A 15,887-nucleotide genomic window follows, 5' to 3' on the forward strand; every position below is an offset into this window, starting at 1 on the left:
ATAGCTTCGACGTACTAGAGGGGTTAGCCCTGTTTGAAGTACGGAAGTCTTACTGTCGACTCACTAAGGATAGGCAAGATTTACATCAACCACAAAGATAATTGAAACCTATGGCTAATGTGAAAAGATTAACAATGGACAGAGCCAAAACAAGTGAATGAGTGAAGTTAATTGATTGTGATTATGAAAAGTGAAGTCAGAGTATGATTAAGATTGATTCAAATAAGTATTATGAAATGGAGTTTTGAAAAAAGTCAAGGACTTGGGTCCAGGTTTTTAGTTAGAAAAACATGAAGATGTTTGCACAACACTTATGTCAAGTTTAAAAGGTATTGTGTGAAAAGGTTTAGGACATAATGAATGATGAATGGATGAAGGACGGATAGTAAAACTTCTTAGAAGGTTCACTTCTTGAAATCATATAGCAGATGATTCAAGTGTGTCCTTTGGAATAGCAATTAATAATAACAAACAAGCAAAGCAAGCAAAAGCGGATATCGGATGCCACTCAATGGTCTTATACCAATCTCCTAAAACAGAATGGGATGTCAGATGCCACTCAATGGTCTTACACCAATCTCCACAGGCAAAGAACTAAAAGGCGGATACCGGATACCAATAGATGGATTTACACCAGTCTCCTAAAACAGAACAGGATATCAGAAGCCACTCAATGGACTTACACCAATCTCCTCAAAAGGAAAAAAAACAAAGATGAAACATGGAAATTAACTGCCAATCTGTCTGGACTTAGGTTAACTCCACAGTATGGTCCTAGGAAATCCAATGCCACATTGCAGGGACTTACAGTGGATCCTCACATACAAGAACAAAAGCAACAATATGATCACAGGAATGCAAATGCCAACTAGCTGGGACTTACAGTTGCAACCTCACATAAAATCAAACAGATCAAATTATGATCATAGGAAACAGATGCCAACTTACAGGGACTTATAACTGTATCCTCACATACAAACAGATAAAACAGATCAAATTATGATCACAGGATAACAGATGCCAACATACAGGGACTTATAACTGTATCCTCACATACACACAGATAAACAGAAGATATGAGTGACCAATGAGGTCTTACACTCTATCCTTCCATGTCATAGGAACAAATGCCAAAGCAATGGACTTACAATTGTCCTCAATGGGCAAACAACAATGATACCATCACAAAACAAAATGAGATGATCATGCACTAATGGCAATTGATGATGATGATAAATGCATAGCATACAGGCAAGCAAGTGCATATGAAGCAATCAATCAATCAATGAATATCAAACAGCACACTCTATAGCCAAACAATGGGGGGCTCACACAAGAGGGTTTGACTTTGAAAGTCCACTGTAATAGGTAAAAGTCGCTCTTAACCTGGCCATTGAGGGGCTCAGGTGAAGCAGATGAAAAGGAGATGAGGAGTATGCCTCATTGCTTCTATCTCAAATCAGAGAGAGCATCAAAGAAAGTGTGGGAGTTCAGAAAGTAGGAACTCTCTCCACATTATTGACTCGATTAGATCTTGGGTTTTTATCTCTATGCTTCAACCATGTAATGGGAGCAAAGAGATGACACACTGAATAGTGGGGGATAGATTGCTTATCCCTACCTTCCACCAATTGCCTTACTTGAAGGACTTTTCCTGCTTGGGACAAATATAAACAAACACAGGCATTGCCTCTTAAGGAGGACTTCAGACAGTTTGCCCGGTCAAATAACAGACCGGGTCTCCAGACTACATGAAGAAGAAAGGTTTATACCTCAAAGCAAATGCTAAATAGCAAAGCAAGCAAGTTCAAAGAACTTAAGCAACTAAAGCACCTGCAAAAGTCAAACCAATTAGTAAACAGTTCAACAATTAAAACAAAGAGAAATGAACCAAAAGTCAACCACAGAGGGACCAATTGTGCAAGGCACAAAGACTCAAGCATATGAGTCACCTACAAAACAAATGTTAGCACATGATAAACAAACCAACTCAATCAAAATTGAAAGGTCTTTGGGGCATTGGTGCTCAACCTGAAACAGATGAACTCAACATAAGCTTGAAGGACCACTAGGACTAGCCTAGGGTCAAAGATGAAAGAAAAAGTCAAGGCAGTAAAGAAAAGTCAACCCAAACCAAGTCTAAACATTCAAGAAGCCTTCTCAATTGGATTCATAATTATATCATGCATCATGGTCATTTCATATGCAAAAGGATGCAAAGCATGGCAAGAGAAACATACAAAAGTCAACAGCAAAGACTTCATTCAAAAGTCAACTCAAACAATCTCAAAAATCATGAAATAAATCACACTCAATCCTAACATCTAACATGGTAAGCATGTAAAATTTCAATGCATTTGGATGAGAGGAAGGCAGTCAAGTAAAATCATGAAGTCAAACCAAATTCAAGTAAGCATGGTGAAAGTCAACAAGCATAGGTCAACTTCAAAAAATCATATCAATTTGAAAACAGAAGAGAAATGAATGAGATTAACACCAATGCAAAGCTCAAGGAGTCTAGTTATCACATATGAAACTTCATGATCATACAATAAGATTTGAGAATTTCACAAAAGATTTGGCAATGTATAGCACAAAAAAGTCAACAAATGACCAAGTATGGAAGAAAATTCTCAAATAAATGGAAAACAGCATGATTAATTCCAAGAAAATTCATACACAAACTAGACATGTGATAGATGATTCATGCAAATTTCAAGTGATTTGGATAAGGGGAAGCATGTGAACAAAAATGGTGAAAATGCATGATCATGGTATGACACCAAATGCAACACATGACTTCAAAAAATCATAACTCTCAATCCACAAATGATAAATGCACAAACTCTATATGGAAATGAAGATCAATGTGTCTAGCTTTACCATAAAAAATTTCAAGCTCATTGGATACAAAATGACAATTTCACAAAAGATTTGGCACAATGTATCATTTATGCATACATGTGAAGAAAATATTTATCAATTAAAATCCAGCCAATGGAAAATTAATTAAAAATCACAATCAAATACTAGACATCTTCATGAGTTCAATGCAAAAAATCTCACAATTTTTGGAGTTAAAATGAATTTAAAATGAATTATGGAAGTTTGATGAATAATTGATGAAATATTGAACATGAAAGCATGGCAAATTGGTCAACTAGGAGTCAACCGATGGCAGACTTGTAATTTCTGCCAACTTACATGAAACGACACAGCATAAGGCAAAGGTGATGAAATGTTCTGATTGGCCACTAGCCAATAGAACAGTAGCTCGGCCAATCCATTGTTCATGTTTCCTGTTTTTTCACATAAAACCCTTAGGGTTTCTAACACAGCATGGCTCATGTTAAACTTCAAACAAAACGATCAAACAAAACCAAATGGACAGCAGCATACAACAGAACAAATATGCAACAATTAAGTAGTCACAAACCACACGTAACAACCACAAACCATGGATTTCTGGACAGCTCATCATAACAGCAACATCATGCATTCATTTTCAAACAACATCATTCATGGACATGAACAAAAACAAATTCAGCATATGGCCATGAACACTAACAGCAAAACAACATAATCATATGGTTTTTCTAGGCATGTTCACCTTGAACAGCAGGGCAATTGCTCATCATCACAGCAGCATAGCAAAAATTCCAACATGCAATCTCAACCAAAACAAACAACAGCAACAACATGGCATTTGGGAAAAAATCTGGGCAGAGTTTATGGTTTGGCATGGACAGCAGCATGTACATATTAAGCATCATCAAGATAACAACAAAACCAAACACAACAGGTGGAATCCCTGGGCAGTTCATCATAACAGCAAGCAATATCATCTTCATGTTCATCATTAGCATCAAACAGGTTTTGAGCAAAATCAACTCAATGGCAAGGCATATGTACACTCATGATAATACACTCAATATGCTTATACGACATATAACACACAGCAACCAAAATGTATGAGTTGGACTTCTGGAAACAGTATGAGGGTTTTAGCAGCAACATTGGCATTTGTAATCAGCAGCAACACAAAAATCGACCAGCCATTATAATCACAACAAACCAACAATTCGAAAGGATTTTCATGGGCAGGGCTAGGTTCATGTAACAGCAGCAACAACATTCCTCATCATCATCATTCAACCAAACAAAAACAAACCACAGCAAGGTATTATCAACATCAGTTTCATGTTTATGGTTCATCAACATTAAACACGTTTCAAGCACAAAACACACAATGTCATGGCCTTAATGAACGACAAGCAACATCAACCGATAACCAAGTAAACATTACTCATGTGAAAATCTGGACAAGGGAGTTTTGCAAAACAGCAGTATGATATCATCATCATATTCATGGTTTATTAACAGCATGCCAAACGTACATCAAATAAACCAGTTTTTATCATACAATCACAACAGCAGGGCATTGGTATCATGTTCTCATAGCAAGCAAACCAACAACAGCACATCATTCAGCAATACACAAGCATGATCATGGAAAAATCTGGTGCAGGGTAGGTTTCACACAGCAAGGCATTTTATGTAATCCACAAACATGATTTCAACCAAGCATCAAACAAAACATGATTCAACTAAACCACACAACAGTACAGCACAATCAAATGAGGGTTTTTAAGACAAATGTTCAAAGAGTTTCAAAACTGCAGCAAGGTTTTAGCATGGCAGCAGCAACGAGTTCATGCAAATATAAACAATAGCAGGTAAGCAGCATCAACCAACAATTAGAACAAATATGCTCATGGGAGATCCTGGACAGCTTAAGGTTTACAAATAGCAGCATATGCATTGTTTTATTATCAACATTAAAACGCATTCAAGCACCAAAAGGCAAACAGCATGAAAAATGATTGTGATCTGCAAACAGACAACAGTAAGACCAAGCAAGTCTCTGGGTTCAACAGCATGGCAGCTCATGTATTCATTATCAATTCGCAACATGGTTGATAGCATAACAACATGACCACTCAAGCATGAGGGATCTGGACAGGGTTTAAACAACAGGGCAATTGCTCATGTTCAACCACAGCAAACAAACATGGTTCAACCAAACCACACAACCAACATTATACTGATACAGGCCATGTCAATAAACAAACATAAACATGAAAATCTGGGCAGGGCAAGGTTCAAGCACGACAGCATACATCAATGTGTAACTTGAAATTTCAAAATGTGCAGAAATCCAAATCAAGTAAGCCCATAGCATCAGCACATATCAAACAACAAGAATGTGGTATCATATTTCATTAACTCATCATGTCCAAGCCAACTCGAAGAAAAATGCATTTACACATGAAAATGAAAGTTCAGACTTAACACGATATAGTCAACCATTTCAAGCAAACTATCATCCATTAGAATCAGCATCAAGTGAACTATCTAAAGCATATCATGGCATGGTAAAAGGAGGAGGTCGATTCACTTACCTATTTTGGAAGAACTCGATGGAACAGTGATTATTTGATGGTATTCGTTCAAACAGTCGGAGATTCCAGCTCTAGATGATGGATGATGAAGGTGCTTCAGCTCAAAATTGCTTGGAAATGAGTAACTTGCGAACTGCCATTGAAATGACTTGAAGAAAACAGAGCTTGATAATGTGGTTTCAGTTTGGAAATGAAGTCCAAAAATGCTCCCAAATCGTGTCCAAGTGAAGGAACAATGAAGATTGTTCAAGGGTTTTTTAGTGTTGGTGCAGAAAAATTCAAAAATGCAAAAATGCAAAATGTGAAGGTGATGTGTATTTGGTCTGTGGCTGCAGCTTCTAGGGTTGGCCAATGTCAGAAAAGAGACTTTATATGGTCTGTTTTAGATTGGTTTAAGGAATGATAAGCTGGATTAGCTTAATGAGCTCCATTTGCCAAAATTGCTAACTATGCATAGGTGAAGAATGGAGGTACATGGCTGGTCGAGTTGGGCCTGAAAGGCTGCTAATGGCCTGCTGCAGAATGCTGCTTTGTGGTCTGCTCCTTAATTGCTAACTTTGCCTTGCTTACATGGAGCTGTTTGCACAATTGCTAATTATGTACAAAGTGGAAAATGGGAGGTGCAATGCTGCGAATGGGCCTGCAATCAGGCTGCTAGCAGACCATGTTTGTGCTGTTTGTAGTGGTACATGTACTGCTGTACTTTGCTTTGGTCATATGAGGTAATTGCAAAAAATACCATATTTGCATTTTGGTCCAAAATAGTGGTAGGATGGTGGTATGACCATGAATTAGGACTTGAGGCAAGTTTCAAATGTGATTTTAAACCTTTCCCAATTGGCCAAAGTGAGAAAAAGTGCATAAATCAAAAAGTCAACTGTGAGTCAAACTTTGATTTTTAAAGGAATAGGTCCAAAAATGCCATTTTGAATGGTAAGGTTTTAGGTCATGAAATTTATATTTTTGGAAAGAGGATGAAAATGTGGTTTGTAGGAAAAAACCCCACCAAATTTGGCCTTATGGTTTGAGAGATATGGCTCTGTGAAGTTCAAAAATTGATGAAAATGATTTGATCATATCTTGACAACCACACATGGGATTTTGATGTTCTTGGACTTTTTGAAAATGGGAAGACAAGATCTTCAACTTTCATGTTGGGCAAAAAATCATTTGAAGCTTGTATCATGATGTAAGTTTAAGATCAAGAAGTTTCCATTTTTGGCAGTTGAAATTACAGGTCCACTTTCTATTTCTGGAAAATTTTCTGATTGGCTTGATTTTCTTCCATGATGAGGTTGAACATGATAGATGAGGTTTATACAAGCATGAATGAGCTCCTTCAGATCAAATCTATCCATCAAATCTTTGATTAAATCAACAGTTGACCAAGTTTGACTTTTCTAGGGTTTTGGACTGACTGGACCACTTCTGATGAATTCCAAACCCTAATCCCTTGGGAACTTGACTTCAAATGATGTCCCAAGTTGTATGAACTTTTGATTATTGATCATGATGCCCAAATTCCACAAGAATGGCCATCATCCATTGCTTTGACTGATCAATGACTGACTTTGACCTAATTGCTGATGATTGCTTCAACTGCAAGCAACAAGGTTAGACTGACAATATTTTTGTACTTTTTTGAATGATAAACATATAAAAGCAAAGATATACAAATGCAAAGTATGCTTGATGATCAAGAAACAAACCCACAAGGCAATCTATCCACTAAGAGGAAAGCAAAGGCATGCATTGATCCTTGAGGCCATGATATGAATGATATGGGCCATGAGGGATCTTAGGGCCAAAATTGGGGTCTTACAACGCCTCACTTTCTCCTAGGCATTTAAGTAACACTCCTTCGACCGTCTTTCTGAATAATTCATCATTTACCAAGACGTAGCTAAGGGCCCTATATTTTATCTTTCGATTTGTCGACCCCACGGGATTGCGTAAGTAATCGACTAGCGGTTTACGCCAATCACTCCCCCCCCCCCCCCCCCCCCCCCCCCCCCCCCGTCGTCGACAGCCAGAATTTCAAAATGATTTTTATCTATGGCTCCCAACTTCACGATCGCCAAATCTGAAGGTGACAACACTGTCGCTCGTACTTTCTCTCTTACTTGGACCTCTTCATCCTGGTCTTTCGACGTTTTGTACCCTGAGGCCTCCTGCGCCAAATCATTTGCTCTTTGGTTTTCTTGTCGTGGTATGTGTTGGAGATTGACTTGCTTAAACCTCTTGAGTATTCTGATGGTGACCACAAAGTACATGATTAAATTTTCTTTAACACACCTGTACTCTTTTGATGCTTGTTTAATCACTAACTCCGAGTCTCCCATAATTTCGACATTCCTTGCCCCCAATTCTAGCAGTAGTTCAAGTCTGGTGATCAGTGACTCATATTCTGCTTCATTATTGGTGCATGCCCCTTCGATTCTGTATTTGAACTCTGCTGGATTCCATCTGGAGAAATTATGACTCCTCCTATCCCAGATCCATGCTTATGTCTTGACCCGTCGAAGTATAGCCTCCATGGTGCCAAATCTACGTAATTCTGCGCCATTTCGACCATTGAATGGTCGACAAGAAAATCCGCTACTACCTTCCCTTTCATCGCTTTCAAGGGTACGTATGTCAGGGAGTATTCTGTTAACGCTAAAGCCCATTTCCCAATTCGACTATGCAAATTTGGTTTAGATAACATGTGTTTAATAATATCAAAGTGGGAAGATACGTACACATCAACAGGCTTGATATATTGCTTTAGTTTCATACAAGAGAAATACAGGCATAGACATAGTTTTTCTATATCACTATACCTAGTTTCAGGGTCATTAAGCATTCGACTAAGGTAATACACAGATCTTTCGACACATTTTTCATCCTCTTGGACTAACATACTTCCTATAGTCGATTTTGAGGTTGCAATATACAGTCTCATTGGCCTATGCCTAACGTGAGGGGCCAGTATTGGAGGCCTAGTCAAATAGTCTTTGATTTTGTCGAAAGCCTCTTGGTGTTCATCCTGCTACTTGAAATCCTCGTTCTTTAGTCGAAGTAGTGGGGAGAATGCTTTTTATTTGCCACTTAGATTTGATATAAATCTTCTAAGAAAATTTATTTTTCCCAAAAAAGATTGTAACTCCTTTTTGGTCGACGGAGGCTTGACGTCCATAATGGATTTTGTTTTGCTTTGGTTTACTTCAATACCCTTTTTATGCACCACAAAACCAAGGAAGTTGCCTGCTTGCACACAAAAAGCGCACTTTAATGGATTCATTTTTAATCCACATTTCCTCATCCTCAGAAAGGCTTTTCGAAGATGTTCGACGTGAGCATGTTGACCATTTGATTTTATCACAATATCATCAATGTATACTTGCATGAAATCTTCAATAAAATCATGGAACATTGAGTTCATTACCCTCTGGTATGTTGCTCCGGCATTTTTCAAGCCGAATGGCATGACAACCCACTCATATGTCCCCAAGGCTCCTGGACATCGAAACGCCATCTTCGACACGTCTTCTTCTGCAATAAAGATTTTGTTATATCCAGCATAACCATCTAACATGCTTAATCATTCAAAACCAGCGGCCGAATCGACCAACATTTTAGCCACGGGCATGGCATACTCATCTTTTGGGGTGGCAGCATTTAGATCTCTAAAATCAATACATACTCTTAAAGACCCATTTTTCTTTATGACTAGCACAATATTGGCCAACCATTCGACATACCTTGCAGTTTGAATAAACTTGCTTTCCAGGAGTCTTTCTACTTCTGCTTTTATCTTTGCCATGATCTCTGGGGCAAAACGCCTGGGCGTCTGCTTCATTGGCTTTCTTCTAGCTTTTATTGGCAGCTTTAACTCGACCAAATCTCTACTTAAACCAGACATTTCGTTATAGTCCCAAGCAAAACAATCCCCAAATTCTTTAAGTATGGATATTACCTCATACTTTAGTTCTTTGTCGATGTTGGCGCTTATGTATGTTGGCCTTTTCTTGCCATTCTCGCCAAGGTCGACTTCTTCCAAGGGGTCTTTTGGTCGGATTGTCTTTGGTGCCTTTGGGTCTTTTTCAAACCCTAAAGGTTCATTGTCATAAATGCAGTCCAGATGCTGCATGTCGATGTTCCTTTTAGCCAAAGTTGGCTTGTCTGGGGGTTCTGGCCCAATAGCCATATGCCCTTCTTTATTTAACGCACAGGCTTCGGCAACCATGTTTTCTTCAGCCTCTAGAGCCGACTTTATTTTATTCTCGGCAATGTATGCTGAAATCTTTCTTAGAGCTTCTAACTCAGACATCATCAGTGACGTCCCCCTAGCCTGTCGGCCGGATACCTGTGTAGGGTGGATCATCCAGGCGTTCCACATCCCAAATGAAACCGTGAGTCTCGTGCAGAGTGAGAGAGAAGAAAGCTTCACTCAGTTTAGCATATACATCCTCAGCTGGAAAGCAAGGAGAGATGTTGGTCAGCTTTCTTTCAAACTCCTTCTTGCCGACATTATTCACGTCAGCCATAAAGTACCCTTGGTCGGCTTCGATATTTTCAGCCACCCCATCTTCTCTCCAAATCACCAGCCTTTGATGCGCTGAAGATGGTACAGCTCCGACCCCATGTAGCCACTCTCTGCCAAATAGCAAGTTGTAACTTGGCTTAGCGTCTATCACCATGAATAGTGTCGGTCTGGTTACTGAACCCACCGTGATATTCACCATAATCACTCCCATGGTGCTTTTCGTCTTTCCTCCGTAGTTCGACAAAACCACGTTATTAGATCTGATGTCGGTATCATACTTGCCAATCTTCCTTAGAATATGGTGCGGCATGATGTTGACCGTGGCACCACAATCGACCAAAACATTGTTGACAGTTACGCCTTCCACTTTTGCCCTTATCAGCAGTGGTTTCAAATGATTTTTCATGTTCATCGTTGGTCTTTCGAACACTGCCTCTTGGCTTTCAGCAGACCCATCGTTCAGCATAAAATAGCATCTTGGTTGGTGCAAAGCCATTTCTTCAACGTCAGCATTGTCTACCAACTCTTCGACTTCAGTCACACACTTGTATTCTTGTGGTAGGATTGACAACATGTTGACCAGGATGTCCAGACTTGCTTCAGATTCTGAATTGAAGTCATCAGTCACTTCTTTAGAACATTTTTCAGTTGGTCGACGGACGTACTCTCTTATTCGTTCCTTCGCTGCTGTGTCGACTTTCGCAACAATTTTCTTCCCATCATTCGCCTCGCTGGTCATGCCTCTTGCAGCTTCTCTTTCGACCTGTTTACGCCTCTAAAAACGTCTCCATTGAGTCCTCGACATGGGGTTCTTCCCCAAATAGTTTTCAGAGACATGAGTCCTTTTTTCCGACTTAAACTCACGCCTGTAGTTAATTGCTAGACCTCCTCTAGCAGCAGCAGCAACACCTTGTGGGGTGTCTTGTTTTTCCGGAGGTTTGATCGAAGTACCTCTAGGGGCACTTGCCGACGGTACAAAGCTTTTAGGCCTTGCTTGGTTATTTCCCATAGCCTTTTTTGAGCCTCTTTCATTCTGGTAACCCCTGGTCGGCACATTCCTTTTGCTTTTACCTAATTGCAGTTTCTGGAAATTTTCCGCCGCTATTTTGTCGGTGACAACACCACACCTCAGGCACAGGCACACTTGTGACCCTTGTTCTTGCAGCGATACAGAAAATCCACCAAGTCTTCATCTGCCCTTGGGTAAACTTCAGTTATATCAACATCTGGGCTTTCCCCAGTTTGCTCCAGCATGTTGGCCTCATCATATTCGGTGATCTCGACCATGTTGATCTCGACTGGCTCCACGAACAAGGCTTCCTCCTGGTGAAGAGGATCAGCGTCGATCTTCATTCTACGGCCATCAAATTTCAGCCTGCCTTCTTGAATCTCTTTCTGAACCAAATCCCTGAAAAGGTAACAATTAGAGGTATTATGACCAAGATAGTTATGATATTTACAAAACCCTCTTTTCTGTCTATGTTCTAACGGTGGTATTTTAGTACCAAGAGGTACCACCATTTGCCCATCTTTGACCAATAAGTCAAAAATTTCCTCACATTTCGACACATCGAAAGTATAAGTTTTCGAAGGGAATTTTGGGTTGTGTTCGATAGGATTTTTTCCTTGTGCAGGAAGCAATGATCGACACTCATAGGCGGACCCTAGCTTTAGTTCATCCACGTCGATTTCTAATTCGGTCTATGAAGCATAATCAGCTTCACGTATTGGGTCTATCACGTCGTAGTCGACAAACGCTACCTTTTCTTTCTTAGACTTATTGTGCCTAACTTTTTCTAACCTTAGCTGTTCTAGATGTCAGACTCTATCAGCCAGTTGCAACATACTTTTCACAAAAGTTGGATCTATCTTCTTCCTAATGGAATAATCTAAACCTCCTGCAGCCATTTGAACTAGTTCATGTTCTGGCACTTGCGTAAAACACCTAGCCTTTAAGGACCTAAAACGATTCAGATAATCATCGATGCTCTCAGTAAACCTTCTCTTGATACTAGACAGTTCTGCCAAACTAATTTTGGAGTGTCCTTCATAAAACTATTCATGGAACTTCTTTTCTAATCTGGCCCACGAATCGATTGAACTTGGGGCCAAAGAAGTAAACAATGTGAAGGCAGCCTTAGTTAGAGAGGAGGGGAAGTTTTTTACTCTCAAACATTCATTATGAGCTAGATCTCCTGACTCTGTTAAGTATCTGGCAACATGCTCTATTATCGATTCACCAGACTCTCCCCCAAATTTAGTGTACTTATGCACTTTCATCCCCCTGGGCGCCTCGGCTTGGAGAATAAACTTAGCTAACGGGGAGGCGTATAATGGCCTTTGCAATGTAGCACCCATGCCATTTCTAGCCACAATCCTTTCGACAATAGTTGTCAAATTATTTTCCACTGCCAAGTCTTCTTGTCGATGTTGATCGACAATTTGATCAGCATCCTGGTGTCGGTTAACCATTACCATCTGGTTACGTCCCGCGACTCCTGATTCGACGCCTTGATTTTAAAGGGGTCTAATGATTTGTCCTTTGTGGACTGTCTCCTCCTCCGCTGCCCCTATCTCCATCTGCACAGGAACAGTCGGTCTAATCATTTACGTCATCTGTCAAGCCAGTGCCCCCAGAAAATTGCACAGGCGTGTCAATTGGTTTGCCACCTGCCTATTTGTTTCAGCAGATTCTTGTATTAGTGGATTAAAGACTGTGCCCATCTGGTTGGTCAACACGTTAACCAATTCATGGTTACTATCATCCATTTGCTGTCTCAACACCGCTACTGAAGTGTTCGACAACGACATGGTTCTGTTCTGAGTATTATTCCCTATGTTGCCCCCTTGTGCCGATCCTTGCAAGGGAGGATTTGTATTTGAAAACAGTGTTGCGCTGGATGTCGACTGATATCCTGGCATTAAAGAATACGACATTCCATAAAGAGGATTTGTGGTGCCAAAGCGAGGCACATAAGGTCTGAACGTCGTTATCGTTGATCCTGAACCCCCCGGTGGAGGCTGAGGAATTGATGTTCCAACCGCACCCGTAGTCGACATGGTTAGGGCTGCACTTGTCATCGGTGGCAAAGTGGCAACCTGTGAGATTACTGTTTCTGTAGTGGATAAAGTTCCTCGTGGCACTTCATCCGTGTTAGTTTCTGACATTTTCACAATATTTTGTGGCTTACTATACAGTTTGCCACTTCTAAGTTTCATGCAATTTCGCAATTGCTCTAGCACGGTCCCACTGGGCGTGCCATTTTGTTTATTGTGGAAATTGGTAAACAACCGCTGGTCCTCCCTAGGCTTTAAAACAAAGGGTTACTTGCAGAATCAACCAGTTGACCCCAAGACATGTGCTAGTGCAAGTGAAGCTTGTCCAACTCGACAGAATGACTTTGTGAGGAACGGTTCCTAACAAAGTGTCGAACAAGCGTAGGGTTTTTCCACATAAACGGTTTAGACAATGTTACAGCCTATAGGTGACTCGTGACCGACAGCGCTATAACATTCAAAAAAGGTATACGACGAACACGCTTTTGGTGAACTCTATTATCGTAATAGAATTAGTGTCGACAGCGTAAACGACAACGTAAAATGATAACTCAAAAGTAAATGAAATTAAGATAAAATGTTCAACGGGAACAATTGAAAAGTAAGGAAGTTGCATTGAAATAAATGGGAAGTTTTCTTACAAGTGACTTTCAGTACAAAGTGAACACCTTGAGCCCCTCGTGGGATCTTCTATTTATACTAAACTAAAGGAACTGCTCCTAAGCTAAAACTTCTAGAAACCAGCAGATGTTATGTCACACGATCTTCCAAACCGCTGCTCTCACGTTTTGCCAACTGCTCCAGATTTTGGCACTCTTTATTCTTCTTGTAACCGCTGGCTATTCAAATTTCAAATTTCTCCCGTTCAAATGCTAGGACGACGCTGTCTTCTACGCCTTTGGCATAAAGGAAAAATTCTTTAAGTCTGACTTCACCTCAATCGACAGAATGGTCTGTCGACCAAAACACGCTCTCCTGTCAACTTCAACCCTTGACTTGTGTTTTTCTCACTCTTATCTGCCTCAGACACCTCTTCATCCCTTGATGGGGTACAACCCCCAAATTCACAGGACTCTATCACTAACTATGCTTTCAACATCCTTTAGAGATTTTTCGTGCAATAGTGCCTCTTTATTCAACAAGTCTTTATAAGCTTTCATTGCATTGTTGTGCGTCGAGCAAAGATCTTTCCCTATATGCTTAAGAAAAACACAATTCTTTCCATCTCTCACTCTTTTCCAACCTCTAAAACCTGTAGTAATAAAGGGATCAGATCTAGAATTTCCACTTGGTCCTTTGTTAAAATGATAACATGGAAAGCAATATGCGGCATCCTTTGAAGGTGAATATTCTAGCCATGAATAAAATATATCAAACCAAGTTTCTTGAAACCGTCTTGGATGATCCTCTTTATCGGACAAAGGATATTCTTCTAAACGGATTTGATATGGACCCCATTTCATATAAGCTCTCTATATTTTATCAACTTGATTTGGTGAATATTTCCATATTGGAGGATGCTTTCCAAGATCACATTCTAAAGATTTCAAAATATCATCTGAAACTTCAATTGGTTGAGGGATAGTTGTTGATGATCAAACTGATCCACATTAACATCTTGCTCCACATATGCCTATTCAAGAACTCTCTGGAGTGCTTCTATGTGCGCTTCAGAATTCAAAAGCAGAGACAACACGAAAATCTTTGAGGGAGTCTGGAGCAACTGCTCAGCCACATTAAATTCACTCCTCTTAATCAGTCGGAGTACCTCATCATCATCGTTGGATTTCAAATTGTTGGATTCACCAGACTTATCTCTTGAATAACCAAGATCTACACTAGGCACCTCCGCCTTCTTACCAACAATCAACTCTTCTTTATTCTCCGGGAACACCGGTCCAAAAACTCGACCATTGCGGGTCACCTTCGTAACATCTGCAATGCTCACCACTGAACTGTTCGTGGGTAATGGTACCTCTTGACCTTTCTCCATTATTGTAGCATTTTATTGATATGGTACATCCTTATTAGATGCATACGGGACTGGGCTCGCTAACCGTATTAACAACGGCGAAACTGATATACTACTGACGTTCTTGTTACTGATGTTGTCATACTGAATAACCAACCACTCTTGTTGCTTGAAAATAGGCACTATGACATTAACGTCGTCATCTACATGACGGGATTGAACAATCTGGATCATGCCTTCATCCATCAAATGCTGGATGTCCCTTTTCACCACAACACAACCCTTTGGGTTCACACTACAAATATCACAACTATCGTGATGATGTTCACAGTCACTCACCAAACAGATATCTTTGTGCATCTGCACCAAAGATCTTAGGATAAACCGAACATCAAAAACCTTGAATTCACCAGGAAAACCGTTCACCATATTCACTGAGGTGTTCCCATGAGCGGGCAAAGGATTAGCTTTCACATTAGACGCGCAGTCTTCAAAAGACACCATGCCACTCTTCATAAGCTTTTGCACCTCTTACTTCAACGGATAACACTTCTCAATATCGTGCCCAGGTGCACCCTGATGAAAAGCACAGCGAAGTTCAGGTTTATACCACCAGGGAAGTGGTTCTGGGATCTGCGGTGGATTCCTCGGTTGAATCAAATTTTTGAGGACCAGGGATGGATACAATTCTGCATACGACATAGGAATCGGGTCAAAAGAGACCTTCTTCCTCTCGAAATTTTGTTGCTGGTGATGATTGTTGTTGGAATTATTGTTGTTGTAGGTGTTCATTCTTTGTTGCGGTTGTTGTTGTTGACGTTGATTTTGATATTGATGTCGTTGTTGTTGTTGAATTGGTGTTGTTTGC

General features: G+C 40.1%; 1 pseudogene; it reads right to left on the minus strand.

Moving 5' to 3' along the window:
- Positions 1-15,523, minus strand: part of LOC127096443 (uncharacterized) — a 39,524-nt pseudogene extending 24,001 nt beyond the window's left edge.
- Between the last annotated feature and the right edge of the window lie 364 nt (positions 15,524-15,887).

Source organism: Lathyrus oleraceus, chromosome 6 (genome assembly GCF_024323335.1).
Source record: "Lathyrus oleraceus cultivar Zhongwan6 chromosome 6, CAAS_Psat_ZW6_1.0, whole genome shotgun sequence".
NCBI classification, from domain to species: domain Eukaryota; kingdom Viridiplantae; phylum Streptophyta; class Magnoliopsida; order Fabales; family Fabaceae; genus Lathyrus; species Lathyrus oleraceus.